General features: G+C 47.2%; 1 protein-coding gene across 1 annotated transcript in view; it reads left to right on the top strand.

Annotated features, from left to right (window-relative positions):
* TMEM132C (transmembrane protein 132C) overlaps positions 1-16840 on the top strand; it is a 303193-nt gene that overhangs the window by 33738 nt on the left and 252615 nt on the right. The window lies entirely within an intron of this gene.

Here is a 16840-nt window from a genome sequence, read left to right on the forward strand (position 1 = left end):
AGTGGGGGAGACCGTTCCAGGCACAGTGGGCTCCAGGTGCCAGCGGGACCTTCCAGTGTCTTTCCTCCCTCTCTCGGTCCTGCTGTCTTCTGAGCTGCCCTCCGTGGTGGTGTGAGCAGTGTCTCCCAAAACCCAGGGTTCCTGAAAGCTCCTTTGTGACCTTATTTGGAGATAGGATGTTTGCAGAGGTAATTAGTGAAGGTGAAGTCCTACTGGAGGAGGAGTGAGCCCTGGGTCCGATGACTGGTGTCAATGGGACAGGAAAGGATGGAGGAATTTGGAATCACGGATGCATAGGACAGACGCTGTGTGTGACCATGGGGTCGGAGACTGCAGTGATATGGCCACGAGTCAAAGACCCCAAGGATCCCATGAGCCACCAGGAACCGGGAGACAGGCTCAGACCAGACCTCCTCCAGGGTGTCCTGCCCACACCTTGATTTGGAGCTCAGGGCCCCCAGAGCGGGGAGGCAGTATGCTTTTCTGCCAGGTCGTGGTCATTTGTTAGAGCGGCCTAGGAGCATCGTGGCCTTCACCCACTGCCGGTTCTCACCCAGCAGAATCTGTGATGGCTTCGGCTGCACCGGCCTTGCCAGCTGCACCCCTGAGCTGGCTGGGAGATGAGCCTTTCCCCTTCCTTGCTGTTGAATCCGCCCGGTGGAGGGGTTGCCCAGGCCACGTGTCTGGCCTCCTGCCTGCACAGAGGGCATCCTCAGTTCTGCTTGGGGCCAGGCAGGCAGGCTCGGTGCTTGGGGGAGATGGCGTGGTTCCAGAGAGCCACCTGGTCACGCCTGTGTGTCCGGCATCACGTCATTTCATACCCACGAGCAGAGCGCAGAGAAGCCAAGTAACCCCCTCAGGGTGGCTCGGTGACGTTAAATCCAGAATCAGCCTCAGCACCGGGCTGTCTCCGGGCGAGCACTCCTGCACGGTCCCCCCGACATAGGCGGCGGAGCCCGGAAAAGCAGGGGGTTCTTCCCCGGGAGGTCGGAATTGCTGGGCATCATGACAGGCTCTCTCCGTTTTTATTAAGAGGGAGCCAAGTACGTTTCTGAGGGCTGCGCTGTGGATGACCTGGAGCAAGCAGAGACTTCCCTTCGATGAGGCCCTGGAGGACCTACGGTTTCTTTTTACTCTGATTAACAGATCAGTTAGGACGCAGCCCTAGATTAAGTGGTCGAACTGGGATCCCTTGGGGAGGGGGGCCACAGCCTTTGGATATTTGTATCCTACAAGGTGATGTCTTCCTATGGGCGCTGTGGGCAGAATCGCAGAGAAAACACAGCGCGTGGAACGAGGGGGTACAGGGATGGAACAGGAGGGTACAGGGATGGCTGAACATATGGGGATTAATTTACTTTATTATATTTCTTCTCCGAGGGGAATCTTTGAGTTCCCACAAAGAAGAAAGACCTACCCCCCTTGTTTGAGGCTAGATATTCTCTTTATACTGCAAGTTGTCTGAGAAGTTGATTAAATCCATCACTCACAGCAGAGAAGAAAGGGGTAGGAACCCCCACAAGTGGCGAGGGTCCCTGGGAGACACTTGAACTTGGAATCTGTTTAATAACTGTTGGCACGGGAAGCAAACAAGAGTCTCCCAGAGATCAAAGGGCTTTTATCTCGCTCAGCGGAGAAATCTGTTACTTCAATCACCGATTGTTTGAGCCAAAAATATCCCCGGAGTGGGAAAAGAGGAAGAAATGTGTTGTCCATTTCACTCTTTACTACAAATCTGAAGGTTTGCTTTTTGGTGATTCTGAGTTTTCTAAGAAAAAAACATTAATTGGTGAAGGCACGAATTAACAGCTGACTCTCCTGCCTTTTGTCCGGGCTGTTCAAAATTTGAAGAGTTTAGAATGTGTCATTGGCAGGGGTGCCTGGGTGGCTCAGTTGGTGGGACGTCTGTCTTCCACTCAGTTTGTGATCCTGGGGTCCTGGGATTGGGTCCTGTATCGGGCTCCCTGCTCAGCAGGGAGTCTGCTTCTCCCTCTGACCCTCCTCCCGCTCGTGCTCACTCAGTCTCACTCTCATAAATAAATAAAATCTTAAAAAAAAAAAAAACAATAAACAGAATGTGTCATTGGCAGAAAGCTCGCTCATTAATCCCTCAGTGTTTAATTGAGAGCCTACTATGTGCCACCCACCTTTGGGAAAACTTGGTGGTAGAGTGGGTTGCACACCATTCCCTAAAATTTCATGTCCCCTCAGAGCTTCAGAATGTGGCTCTATTTGGAAGTAGAGTCTGTACAGATGCAATTAGTTAAATTAAAATGAGGTCCTCCTGGATTGGGGGGATCCCTAAATGCAGTGACAGTGTCCTTGTAGGGAGAGGAGAGCACACAGAGACTTGCACACACACGCAGAAGAGGAGGTACGTGGAGACGTGGGCAGAGGCAGGGGGTGCCATGTCCACAGCCCGGAATCGCCAGGGACCCCAGACAATAACATTCTCTCCCGGAGCCTTCCCAGGGAGTGCAGTCCTGCAGACACCTTGATTTTGGACATCTGGCCTCCAGATTTTTGCAAGAATAAATTCCTGTTGTCTCAAGCCTCCCACTTTCTGGTGCTTTGTTTCAGCCGCTCCAGCCCAGCAGCCCAGCAGCTTTGCAGTGAGGTCCCCCTTAAGAAGGGAATAGGGGTGTTTCATAAGAAGAGAAAGAGAGGCTCAGGCAGGGGAAAGGGTGTGTTTGGAGGGGGGGGGGTGTGCGTGCAAGAACGGCCTCATTTCTTCCTTTGTCACCGGTCCAGGGGCCCTGTGCTACCGGGAACTCCTTGGCCTGCTGGTGCCCATGGTCGGGGCAGCTCTGGGTGTGTGGGATCCCAGGTGGTCCCACCCATCCTGATTCACTCATAAAGCCAGTGGGGCAACTTTCTCTCCTTCCCTTCCTTCCTCATCCTGTCTTCCTCTCCCAGCACTAAAACAGACCCGACAGACTTGCTAGAGGGTTCTTGGTTGATTCTTCCCATTCTAGGGAAGAGAGGACAGTTTGCACCCACGGTTGTCAAAAAGGACCTGGCTAAAGTCATCTGCGATGTCTCTGAAGGAAGTGGGCTTTACATTTGGAAATGCAGCTTGAGAAAGCCCCGGACGTATGCTTTGTGGCTTCTAGCGTCACAGACTTGGGAAGACCAGGTTGCGAGTTAAAATGAGACTTCCAAAAAAATAAATAAATAAATAAATAAATAAAAATAAAATGAGACTTCCCCGCGAACTTCTGGGGTGGAGGGAAGAGCAACTGTCTCTGCTTCATTATTGTTAACTGTTTTTCATTGGCTCATTATATTTTCTCTGACATTTTTAACATGACATCATCTTGGTTTAATTTTTTGTTTTATTTTTATGATTACTTTTTGGCTACAGGTGCAGATTTGGCTTAATCGTGACTTTTGTTCTGTGGCACTCCCTTCTCTGCATCATGTGTAACTCATTTATATTTATATAGTTATTTAATTAATTGGGTCTAAATAATGTGTTAAATACCTGCATACTCACCACCTAACACCAAATCTGGGACCTTTGGATACATCCATTTAACCTGAATTTTTTAAATAGCTGTCACCCCCAAGAATTTTTTTAAATTTTTAAAAAGATTTTATTTATTTAAGAGAGAGAGAGCATGTGAGAGAGTATGTGTGCACAAGCAGGGGTGGGGACAGAGGGAGAAGCAGACTCTTCGCTGAGCAGGGAGCTCAATGCGGGGCTTGGTCCCAGGACCCTGGGATCATGACCTGAGCCAAAGACAGACACTTAACCAACTGAGCCACCACCCAGGTGCCCCTGTCCACAAGCTTTTAAAAATCGAGCTATATAAATACTCTGAAGGTTTTGAATTCTTTGGTTTGCTCAATAATCGGATCTGTTTCAAGCATATCTGTAATTCTCAAGTTGGAGTTATCTGTATCCAAAACCAGATATTTCTCCATCGTCTTCTGTGTGGACTCTTCTCTACTGACCTGCATCAAATGTAGCTCTGGAAGCATTTTTTTTCCTAAGCAAAACTTTCGTCTTTCTTAACTGGTTTCTCGGAGGAACAAAGCCAGGAGCAGGTTGCCCTGTGGTTATATAACAGCAGAAGTAAGAACAGACATTCAGTAAAGTCAACCACTAATAAGCTTGTCTTTTCAAGCCAGAAACACATATTAAGTGTTGTGAGGTTCCAGATCACGGTAATAGATGTTCAAATACCAGATGATAAAACATGAGAGGGTTAAAAATAGACAAGCCAGTATCTATCAAGCCACAGAAAAGATGAGTCAGTAAACTTAAAAAAAAAAAAAAGTTTGACATACTCCGAGTTTCTTTTCTGTTTCCTTTTACATAACCCCCTTAGGGGTTTCTAGAAAAGCAGTGCTCTGTAGGAGAAGTGGGCTTATAAATCAGTGAGAATTGTAGAGATTTTAGAAGCAAGTCAATTCTAGGTGTTCAAGGATCTCAGATATGATATTAGAAATATAGGCAGTGTGGGATGTTTGTGAGCTCATGAATGCAGGAAGTATGTAGTGGAGAGACCTGCTAGATGCCAGACCGGGACTTGACCTTGAAAACCCCCTGAATAAAACAGACATGGTCCCAGCCCTACAGCTTGCCAAGGATGCATCGAAAACGGAATTTTGAAAGGGATATTGAACTTGACTTGTGTTCGAAGGTAAATTCCTACAGGGCCACTTTTGAGTTTGCTCTTCTGGTGCATTGTACCGCAAATGGCTCTTTATCAGTAATGAAAAACAATTCCAAGTTTCTCACTTACTGAGTCCCAGGGAGCAGGTGCTTGAAAAGTTATGTCTTGCATTTCCCTGGCATTGTAAATGCAACCAACCTATTGGCCAAGTGCCCATTCAAATTGGTTTATGTACTTAAATGATAAGTAAAAACATGCACTCCCCTAGAGGAATATTTGACTTGCCAAAGGATTTTGTTTAGGAACAAGGGTCATTAGGAGTCCTGGTGGTGTATGACATCAGTACAATTTCAAGAGTTAATTACATTCTTAATTACAGCTTTGTATTGAGTTAGGGAACTATCATCCATAGCATAATTGAAACCCTGCTGAGATCACGTCTGTTGCCAGCTAATTGCACGCCATTTTTTAACCAAACTTTAAATAAAAACCAGTATTTCATTTGTCTCTTCTTTAATTAATTGACAGGAGAAACTTAATCGAGGTGGGGGGTTGTCAATAGATTGAACATTTTTAAATGATCACTGAGAACTGAGTTACATTCTAGCACAGCAGCCTTCAGATATTAAACTATGAAGGCACTCACGTGATATTTAGGGAAGAAACCTGAATAGAAGTAATTTGTTGCCCTGTGAGAGACAAATTGGCCCGAAAAAAGAGGTAACCAGGTATCAGAAGTTGTAGGGTTCTAAGCCCCTGCTGGATTGCTAAAACATACCACTTCTCTTCTAGGGCTGAAGCATCTCCAGCTCAAGAAAGAGAGTTGGATATGTCTTAAAAATCCCTTTGGGTTCAGATATCCTACCTTGGTAACTTAGGGTAAGATGCCCAAGTTTGGGAGGGTAGATATGATGCCAGTGATGAGACCAAGTGTTTAAGGTCCTGAGTCACTGCTCTTTTACAGAGTAGAGTTCCTGGTTGGTCAGCAACAGAAACTCCCTGTTAACCTAACAGAGAAGGGATTCCAGAAAAGATCCCAGAATGATCGGCGTTAGCAAAAGCCAGACACGAGAGCCCTGCCAATGGTGTAGTTAACAGAAACCCAACAGCCCTATCAGAGCATTGCTAATGGAATGAAGTCTCCTTATATGTTTTCTGTCTCTGCCTTCACTCCACTCAAGCTTCAGAATCCATCTGGAGGGGCTGTTGGGTCAAGCAGGACTCCCATACAGTGTCTCAGCAGGGGGGTCACAGGATGCTCCCATGACAGTCCTGTCCAATTTCACATGGCGCGGAAGAGGCACTTACCATGATTAGAAATGACAGTGTGGTAATCAAAAGAAGGGGTATTGAATCCTGGACAGCCCAAATCAGCAAGCCTCACTGTCCTTTCCCACCTTGGACCTTTGCAAACATGTAAATGACACGTCTGACATCTGTCTGAGGAGAATCCCTGCTCTGTGTGAGATCTTGGACATTTTCAAGAAATGAAAACATTAACATCGGTGTTTAGAAAAGGGTTGTCAGCATAAAGATTGTGGATCTCAAGGACATTAAAAAAGAAGAAAAAATTTGACTTCTTTAACTATCTTGCCCAATAGTCTAGTAAGACTCAACTTAAAACTCCGGAAATTATTGTTAATAACACCTCTGTTGTTTGCTCTTGTGGGCTGTTTTATCTGCGTGTATTTTCCTCAGGTGAATTTTCCTTTTCAAAAAAATCAACTCATTTTATTTCACTCATCAAGATGTGATGAAATGTGAGATAAAGTGGGAGCCTACCTGTAACTTTTTTTTCTTTTCTTTGGGTTGTTGTTTTTTGCATGGAAGTCTTCATTTGAGAATTGTTCAAGTCAGTTTTGTTTTTGTTGACTTTTGTTGATTTGAGTGTGACTTTTTCTTGAATTATTTGTTGTACCAGTAATTTAGGATCTATACTTTTCTTTCTATTCTTGTGCTGATTCTCACCTGTCTTTTAAGGCCAGTTGGCAGTGGCACATCCCGAAGGCAAAGGTATCATGAAGGATAAGACAATAACTTATTTTCCAAAGAAGTTCCTGGGAAGTTGGAGGCTGTTACCAATATCTATTTCTTGGACTGTTGATGGAAAGCCCTTGTAGGTAGGAGTGTGTCAACTGCAGTTCTTGGTAGCCTACGTTAGGAACTGGTTTGGGATAATTGAAGCCAAAGAAAACTCATCCAAAGCTGGTCCATAAAATTGGTGTGAAAACCAGAACAGAGTGAAGGGAAGTGCAGCAATGGTTTGCAGTAGCGGGAGCATGCTGTCCAGGCTGCCATTCCTGAAAAACAGATGAATGATCCCAGCTGTTTCTTCAGTCCTTATGTCATGGTTTGTAACTTAAAATTCTGAGAGATCATGTCCTTCAACAGGGGAATGGTTGGGCAAGCTGTGGTCCATCTGTTCTGCAGAATACTGTACAGCAGTGAAGAGGAGCAACTGTGATCCGTGACACACTGAAATTTTGGGTGAATCTCTAAGGAAGTACATGGATGGTAACAAGCCATCGTCACAAGGCGACCTACTGCATTATTCCATTTAAATCACACTTTTAGAAATACCAGTTTTGAAATGGGTGAATGCATTAATGATTGCCAGGGGCTGGGGTTGAGGGGATGGGTGTGATTATAAAGGGCAACAGGAGGTATCCTGATACCTGAACTCTGCACTGTGACTGTGGTGATGAATCCGTGAACCAGGACATGCAATTACACCGTACAGAGCTAAATTAAGATGGACATAAATGACCAAATTGGGAATGCCTGAAGACGGCCGTGTCATTGTGTTGTTTTGCAAGATGATGCCATTGGGAGAAACTTGGCTAGAGCCCACGATCTCTCTGCATTACTTCTTACAACCGCATGTACATCCGTAAGTATCTCAAAAAAATTTCAGTGTAGGAAAGGCATTCTAGGTGAGAGTGCACATTTGACCGATTGCCTACCCCGACAGGATTGGGTAGGAGCTGTGGTGGGAGATCCATCAGAGACTCTGCAGCTTGCTTAGCTGGAAGCCAGGACCTTGATTCATTTAATGTGGCAAATAGATCTCCTCAAGAAGACTCTTCCAGAAGAAGAGGGCACATGGCATATGCCCCGATAAGAGGTGGAAATGATTTCCCTTCCCCTTGAAACTGGGTAGGCTTGTGATTTATATAACAAATCGAACATGCTGATGATGCCATGTGACATCGAGACAGACTGACGGAGGTGACCTGGCTTCTGCCAGTTCCCCGTGTCTCACTTGGGGGTCGTTTGTCTTTAGGACCCACTGTGTGCAGATGCTCAGTCCACGTGGCGGGGCCACGTGTGCATTACTGGCCAGTGGTCCCACCAGCAGGAGGACCCACTCCAGACCTGTGAGTGAGCGTCAAGGTGATTCTAATCCCCAGCACTGATGTTGCATGGAGCTGAGGCAAGGTGTCGTGGCCGAGCCCTGCCCAAACGATCGATTTGTGAGCCAAATAAAAGTTGTTTGTAGCCAGAAATTGGGGGGTGGTTTGTAATAGAAACGACTGAGCAGACCATCCTCTTTACAAACAGAGCACACAGAGGGAAAGTGGAAATTTCCTGCTAGGGGGATGCTAGAAACAACATATGGCTACTCCATGGGACAGGAGCCAGTGTCATCTCTTCCTGCACTGGTCACTCGTGAGAGCTCACTGTAGGGCTTGGAGAGTTAGGAAGACACCAGTGGCCAGAAGAAGTCAGACCAGGAAACCGCCCAAGAATATCCTTTCGAAGCATCCAGGGGGTGTTCTTTTATTTAATATTTTGGGCATCCATTATATGTGATCACTGAATCATCTCTAACTGAAAAACCACCTGTTCTCTTGAAGGTTTCCTGACTTCTACACAGACTATCCGTTCACCCTGCTGCTCTGTCCATACTGAAGGAGAGATATCCATTAAAATCAGATGCAGTTAGACTCAGGGAAGGTTAAATATGCAATTTTATTATGCAATATAAACCAGAACTCACCCATTCATTCAGCATATATTTTCAATCGCCTACACTGTCTGGGACAACAGATATACCAGGAACCAAGTTGCACAGGGTCCTTGCCCCTGTGGGTCTGATATCCTGGTGAGAAGACTGAGACACAGAGACAAGCAAACCAGCTCGCATCTGTCATTTTCTGCTGAAGCATTGAGAGCATCAGGAAAAATGCAGAAATCAAACGCTGACTCCAGGAGAAATACTTGAGTGAGGTCCCAGCTCCATGTGGGCGACATGAAATAAGAACCAAGAACTCTATCACTTAAGAGAGGCTAAGTTTTCTGAGCCTGGGCTGATTGGGAACGTGGAAGATAAAGTGTTAGGCCCATCAGTTGAAGATTGGCCCGGAGCCACTGTGCACAGCCTGGAGAGCCCACCAGCCTAAAAGGCGAGATTGTCAGGCGTGACAAAGCAGGAATTTTAGCCAGAGAATATTCACAAATAGCAGACCAAGAGGGAAGTGGGGATGTGCATCTTCTCTTTGCAGCTTTGCTCATTGGGGGACCCGCTGTCCTTTATTGTTAATGTAAAAATCAATATAGCAAGAGGCGAATCTTTGCTGTGATAATATTGGCTCCTTTCACCAGGCGTGTGGAATTAGATTACTGATAGACGGGCCTCTGCGCCTCCCCGGGCTCCAGATAGAATCTGCCGGCTTTGCCAATAAGCACAGTGACAGAGCATGGATCTTGGACCAGCAGGTGGCCAATCACAGCAGAGAAAATGTAATTCCCTTGCAAGACACTATCCTGGAGGGAGCCGGGGAGGCGGCTTATGTGAGTGTGTGTGCGCGGCTGCCCCAGGGCCAGAGTGGGCGCTTGTGTGTGCGGTGAGGATGCACCACGCAGGAAGGTGGCTGCCACTGAGGCAGGGAAAGGAAGGGAAGGAAGGAAGGAAGGAAAGAAAAGGAATGGAAGGAAGGGAGGGAGGAAGGAAGGAAGGAAGGAAGGAAGGAAGGAAGGGAGGGAGGGAGGGAGGAAGGAAGGAAGGAAGGAAGGAAGGAAGGAAGGAAGGAAGGAAGATGAGAAGGCAAGGAGGGAGTCAATGTGCAGAAGGCAGGAGCAACTGCCAGCAGTGCTTTGAGAAAAGCTGCTCTAACGACCTTGGCTAAAATGTGGAACTTTAAAGGAAGGGGATGGATCCTGTATGCACTTGCCCACACGTGCCCTGGCCACAGGGAGGCCTCGTTCGTAAGCACTCGTCGTCAGGATCTTCTCCAGCACTGCCAGCCACAGTCCTTGATGCATCTTTGCTAAGACTGGAAGCCAGGTGCCCTGACAAGGACCGCAAAGCAAGTTCTAGACCAAGGTTGAGACGAAATGGGTGTTTCTACCGTGCGGGTTTTTCAGACTGCAAAACTAAAAAGACATGTAAACAATAACATAAAAACTGAGAGTTGTCCCCACTCCGTAACATCGGCCGTCAACGATTTTACATATTTCTTGCCCATGTCCTTAACCCAGTGCTCACTTGCTTACTCTTTCTCTATATGTCTGCGTGTGCACGTATATAATTATATCATTTGTTTGCCAAGTTAAAACCAGATGGTATCTCCAGGTCCTCTTACAGATTTCTTTTGGCCACTTCATATCATTTTGTAAGCATTTCCTTACTTCCAGAAATTATCTTTGAAAAGAAGACTTCATTTATTTTTTTATTTTTTAAATAATGTCACTTATTATTTGACACAGAGAAGAAGCCAGAACACAAACGGGGAGTGGCAGGCAGAAGGAGAGGGAAAAGCGACTCCCCCTGAGCAGGGAGCCCAGACTCAGACTCAGGGCTCAATCCCAGGACCACAGGATCATGACCTGAGCCAAAGGCAGATGCTCAACCGACTGAGCCACATAGGTGACCTGAGAAGAAGACTTTAATGACTATGTCTTCGATTCAATCACATTAACAGACACTTGAATTATTTCCAATTTTGTGCTGTTATAATAATACTCCATAAACAGTGTTAGGTGTAAATCACTGTTTCATTTTTAAGTCAATTATTATAAACCCCTAAAAGTAAATTCCTTCAACCAGATTCTTAGCAGCAGAGCGACTGAGTTGGAGTCAAGGAGTGGGGCCGTCCAGGGTGCTGTGCAGCAGGACCCAGTCACCCTACAGGAGAGGCAGGAGTGGTCAGACAAGTTGTGGTTATTTCCAGTTCAGGGCATTACTAACAGAGACCCGATGTCACCCCAGTGCCATCCTGTTAGTCCTCATTTGGTAACCTGGAGTGGTCCAGGTGTGCTGTGCCCCCAGCAGCCTGACCACCAGGCTGTGCCCCCCCCCCCCCAGTATGAAAAGCCTTCTGGTGACCTAAAGCCAGCCCCACTGTGGCTGTTGGGCCACTAACATGTTTCTCTGTCTTCAAATCCTGATTCCTGGCCCCTTGGCTCCACATGGACGGACAAATGTGGCCCCTCCTTGAGTGCTTGTAGAGTCTGGGCTGGGTGAGATTCCTGGGGCTCAGGACATTGCCAGTAGCTGCTCAGTAAGGGGGTGAATAAATGAGTGAGCGAATAAATGAATGCCTCTGTTTTCCAAAATATAAATATCACCTGTGACATTGTGTTACATTTTTTATTCATTGCTTAGCAAACTCCAAAGAAAGCATCAAGGCAAACACCTCTCTTGGTGTCAGATCTCTGTTCATCCCACTGCCTCTCTCCACCAAACATCCTGCCTCCGCAGACCCTCCCTTGCCTCCAGAGTCTCTGGATAGGACGTGGCTGTTTTGCCTAACCTGGCAAGGCTGCACTTTCCAAGCAGCCAGGTCTGCTAGAAACGATTACAAAGAAGAATACTTCTTTGCCTTTGGCTGATGTCACCAGTCGTCCAAACACAGATTCACAGATCATGCCGGACCTGCAGAGGGACCTGGGTTTTCCATCCTCGCAAGCGTCACGTTCCATTGCGCAGCCCAGGCATCTCCAGTATCTGGAATTGAAACCATAGCGGAGAGGAGCAAGGTGGTAGGAGACAGCTCCCAGCAAGATCTGTCCACAGCCTGGGAGAGATGGAAAACTGGAGTGCGACGGTACCTGCTCCCAGAGCTGAGCCCGTGGAAGGGTGTCTTCACACCCCACTGAGTCCGTGCAGCTCCAGAATCTCATTACGTCACAAGATGGTCTTTTTCTTTCTCAGAAGTGCGGCAGAAGAACACCCCGGAATTAACTGTATTTTCTATAAAGCAGAGCCTCATTTTTCTGTTTTGATTTATTGAGTTTTACTTTGCATTTGCGTAATCCTGAGAAGCTTAAGAGTGATTACCTGTGTGGTAGGGGAAAATATTTTTAAAAATTATTTAAAAAGTAAAAAAAAAGTTTCAGCAATTATCATTTTTCCCTTTAGTTTTCTTTCTTCCCAAAACCCATTGGCTGTCACAAATGACATTATGAGGCAGGTGGGATCGGTGGTTGGTCATCCCCTTGATTTACTCCTTCTTGGGTGGCCTGCTGTCCCCGGGCAGGCAGTTCTGGGTACATGTTCCCCAGGCAGGAAAATGGGTGTGCGTGAACAAGTAGATGGACAAGGAAGCATCAGGTGTGATAAAAAGTAAATAAGGAAGGGGAAAGAGGGGGCAGGGGATTTGGTGGCCGTGCTTTTAAAATTATTTTTAAGCTGAAATATTTCAAAATGACTAGCTCGTTAAAGCAATAATATCCTGTAATTGCCGAGAACAAGGTTGACTTTTTACATGAGCAGATGGAGAAAAAGAGTCAGGTGAACAGTACCAGTCCTAATTAGATAAGGCCAGATTGGGATGCCAGTCACCTTGAGAGAGGGGGGCACACATGTGCTCACTGTCTAGGGACAGGAGACGCAGAACGGCTCAGTGATTTAAACCAAATACAAAACAGCCAGAGTCGTTGGGACTCTGGGGACCTGAGTCTCCCCTCCACATCCAGGGAGCCAGGATTCAGGTATATGTTGCCACTGGTTGCTATCCTGTCTGCTCATCGCTCTTCTCCCTGCTTCTCTTCCTGCTGGTTTCCATGGGAACCTCCATCCCTGACCTCTGAGTCAGAGACTTCTGCCCAGGGCCCTGGGACTTCCAAGGGAAAGGGCAGCCCTACTTCAAGCAACAAAACTGAGGTAGTCATCCCTGGCCAAGGAAAACACTTTGCTGACTGACGGGTTTCAAAAGCATTTCTACTTGTTTCATCGAAGTAATTCTGCATTTCGTCCTGAAAGGAATCCAGCATGCTTGAACTTTGGGATTATTTGGGGGATGAAAACTCTATTATTTGCATACTTATGTTTTTTTTTTCCTTTCTGTTTAAAAAACTTTTTCATTTTTTTTTAATACCCTGATCTCAGTACCCTGTCAGGGAGTCAGAAGAATGGGAAGCGGGTGGGAAGGCTGAGATTAATCCTTTGAGGGCCCATGGCCACAGAGCCTTCCGGCCATTTGTGTGCCACCCAGAGCATGGGGTCGGGATTGCTCTGTGGCAAGAGGATTAACTTTTATGGGTTTCTGAAAATATCAGTTTTGAGGGAAGTTGAACAAAAGTTGTGTTTTCCCTGCCTGGGATCTATAGAGGAGCTGGGTCCTGCTGTTCTTTTCTTCTTTCTGTTTAGAGACATGGAGATGGTTTAAATTATCATCCTGCAGATGGATGCCCCTTGATCTTCAGATGGTATGCAGAGGTCTGGCAGCCCTGGGGGCTCCGAGCTCTTGCAGCCTCCTGCTGTTCCTGTAATGGAGAGGCGGGCCGTGGAGGGAAGGGGGCCCAGAGCTGGGCCCCGTGGAGAAGGCATGTGGAGGCCATTAAGCTGGTCCCAAGATGTCTGGGCTGCTAAACGTTAATAAGGAAAAATGTCCCTCCGATATATAGAGCCAGATATTTGGTTAAGATCACCCTCATTAAAGGTGCCAAGGTTTGATTTATCATGTTGCATGGGGGCTCGTGACATGCAGGGTGACAGAGTTCCTTGTGGCTCAGGTGCATGTGTGCACGTGTTCCCTCACTGTCCTCTTGGCGCAGAGCTGGCGTCTGGCCTGCAGCCAGGGAGCCTCTTTTGTCCCAGTTGCGTCTGAGAAGTGAGGGACGACGAAGCAGGCTCGTAGTGGAACGGAGCCTCGCTCTGGCCGGTGTCGCCTGTCAAGCCCTAGGAAACGGACTGTTTATTTATCTTATTTCATCTCCGTCTGCTGGTAGGAAAGCAGCCACTCTGGAGGAGCCGCGGCCCACGGGTGCCTCTCCAGGTGCACAGGCAGACGTCCACAGCAGCATAAAGTGTGCGGCCGGTGGGTGCCTCCTGCTGATGCCTCTGGAGGCCCCGCAGAACTGCGCACAGTGTAGTTCTGCCCTGCTTTTGTGGCCGTGGCAAACAATCTGATTGTGTCAATGGACACGATTTTAGAATCTGGTGGTCGTTCCCTCTCGGCTCTGAACTAACCTTGAGCATGTTATGGTACCACAGGTCTTAACGTCTCTAACACATTTGTGGTAGGGAAGCCTGTTCGTTTTTATAGATTGTTTCCTGACTGCTCTGTTTCATTAGAATCCCTCTGTTCTCTTTTGTAAATCACGTGCACACGCCTGTCCTCACTTGTTACTCGTGTCCCCACTCTGGATCCCCAGTAGAAAAAATGTCTTACAGTTAGAGGAAAATATCATCCATTGGTTTCCAATTAGGAGGGAAGAATTTAAAAGGAAGCTGTTAGGGATCCCTGGGTGGCGCAGCGGTTTGGCGCCTGCCTTTGGCCCAGGGCGCGATCCTGGAGACCCGGGATCAAATCCCACATCGGGCTCCCGGTGCATGGAGCCTGCTTCTCCCTCTGCCTGTGTCTCTGCCTCTCTCTCTCTCTCTGTGACTATCATAAATAAATAAAAATTTAAAAAAAAATTTAAAAAAAAAAAAAAAGGAAGCTGTTAGAAACACCAGATTTCCTTATGCATGACTGTTAATCCCTGCTATAAAAATGAAAAGGAGGCCTTTAAAAAAAAAAGGCATTAAAGAAGATAGAATAGCATAGAAAGAGATATAACAAACATCCATCATGGAATAGCAGATGCTAACACCATCCTGTTTGCTTCAGATCTTGTTTTTTTTTTTTTTTTTTTTTTTTTTAATCACAAAGAATAAGTCAGATAGCACTGATAAGGTTGGAATTCTGTTCAGACCTTCCCAAGAACCTGCCTGGTGGTCCTTCCAACTCCATCCCTCCGTCTCTAGAGGCAGCCGCCGCCATGGGTCTCATGTCCATTTCTCAGTCCATGACTTTGAACCTTTCATCATGTAGACATATCTCAAAGTAAAGTTGCTTAGCTTATTTTGAAACTGGACAGAGTGCCCTAGTGTATCTTTCCCCATTTGCTTTTTTCCTCCAGTGTGACGACTTCACTCTCCCACCCCGAAGGCACCGTGGTTCAAGGCCATGCATGTCCTCTCTTGGCTTTGCCTCCACTGCATGGTGGTGCCTTGAGCTTGCAGCAACTCTTTGCAGATGGGCATGTAGGTGAGGCCCGGTGTGCCGTGAATGCATTTACCAGGGCCCTGTGTAGTGTGCTCACACCTGGAAGAGGACGAGGTCTTGGGCGGAGGGATCACTTCACATGTTTGCGGAATGTCTCCAAGACATATAAGTCCCGTGCAGGCCTTTTGCTTCTTGAAAGGCAGAGCAAGGTGATTTGCTCAAGGAAGGTCGGCCTTTTTGCTTCTCTGCTATCCTTTTTCTGTTGCTAGAGGAGCTGTTTCTGCACCCAGCCCTGGGGCTGTCATCTGGAAATATTAATATTAAGAACCACGTCACTTTTGCTGTCTTGTGTTTCACGATTGTTAACAGCTCTTCTCTGGACAAGTATTTTCTCTCCCTCATTCATCTCTGCTGTGAGCCGCCGTGGTTTCTTGGAAGTGATAGACCATATAATTCTCACATGTCAAGGTTCTGAGCCCAAACCCTCCGGCACTGCCTCTGATTTTCCTGGAGAATTAAAAATAGGAGGCCACAACCCTGTCAGTGGTGGCCCAGGCCAGCAGCTCCTCGGTGCACCTGCCGACGGGACACCGCAGGGACAGGCTGTGTGTCCTGTGCTGCAGGGTGCGGTGGCCACAGAGTGTCCACTGCAGAGGCCAGTGGCCGTGTCCCAGGGCCCTCTGTCTCCATCCATCTCCTGCAGGAGGAGGATCGGGCGGTTCCCAGTCATCTCTGAGATTGTCTTTATTCTTCAAAGAGCTGCAGTTGTCTGAGTCTCTGCAAGGCTTGCCAAGTGGCCTGGGATTTTGGAAACCAGCCCAGTAGCTCTTTGGAGGCCCTCCACCCTCTAGACAGCCTAGAATCCGCTGCGGAAATTGTGGGTCTTGGAGGCCAGTGTTAGAAAACACTCTGAGACGCCTGAATAGCATTAGGCTTTGAATTGTTAGGTTTAGAGGTCTCCTGGTTATTTGTGTGTGCATGAGTCTGTGTGAGCTGTGCATGCTGTGTGCATGTGTGCATGAGCTGTGTGTGCATGTGTGAGGTGCATTGCTGTGTGCATGTATGTATGAATAGCACATGCTAAGTGTACATATGTGAACTGTGTGTGCATGTGTTTGTGAGCTGTGTGTGTACTGTGTGCAAGCTACATGTACCGTGTGCATGTGTGTGAGCTGTGTATAAGCTACATGTGCTGTGTGCGTGTGTAAGCTGTGTGTATTGTGTGCATGTGTGTCAGCTGCATGTTTTTGTGACTACCTCCCGCTTACCCCAACTCAACAAAAATTGGAAAAGTCCTGGATTTCATGAAAGGCTGAAAAGAGTGATAAAGAGCATCTAGTCTCAGCACACACTCAGCTGTATGACCCAAAAAGGGGCCCTGTCGGTGCAAAAATGCTGAAGCGGCCACTGCCCAGAGCACCCCCTCAGTGTCAGCCTGGTGTGTCATGGGGCCCCCATGCGCACCCCTGGCTCCAGATTCACGGCATCAAGACTCCTCAGGCCCCAGGACCTGCTCCAGTTCTGGGGCTGGAGCACCAAAACGTGTTTAGTATTTTCTGACTCCCTGTGGCGCCTAATGGTTTCCAACTGCATTCCACGGAAATGCCTGGCCCTCTGCAGATACATAAACATGTACTTCCAATGTCATTAGCAAAACCCTTTAATCACTCTTAGTTTCTTGAAATGAAGCATTATTCGTTTATTGACATTCTTCTATTATATACACACGTCTAAGACTAGAGACTTGCCTGTCGTGCTGCTCTGGCCGAGTGTCACTGTGCC

The sequence above is a fragment of the Vulpes lagopus genome, chromosome 14 (assembly GCF_018345385.1).
Source record: "Vulpes lagopus strain Blue_001 chromosome 14, ASM1834538v1, whole genome shotgun sequence".
NCBI classification, from domain to species: Eukaryota; Metazoa; Chordata; class Mammalia; order Carnivora; family Canidae; genus Vulpes; species Vulpes lagopus.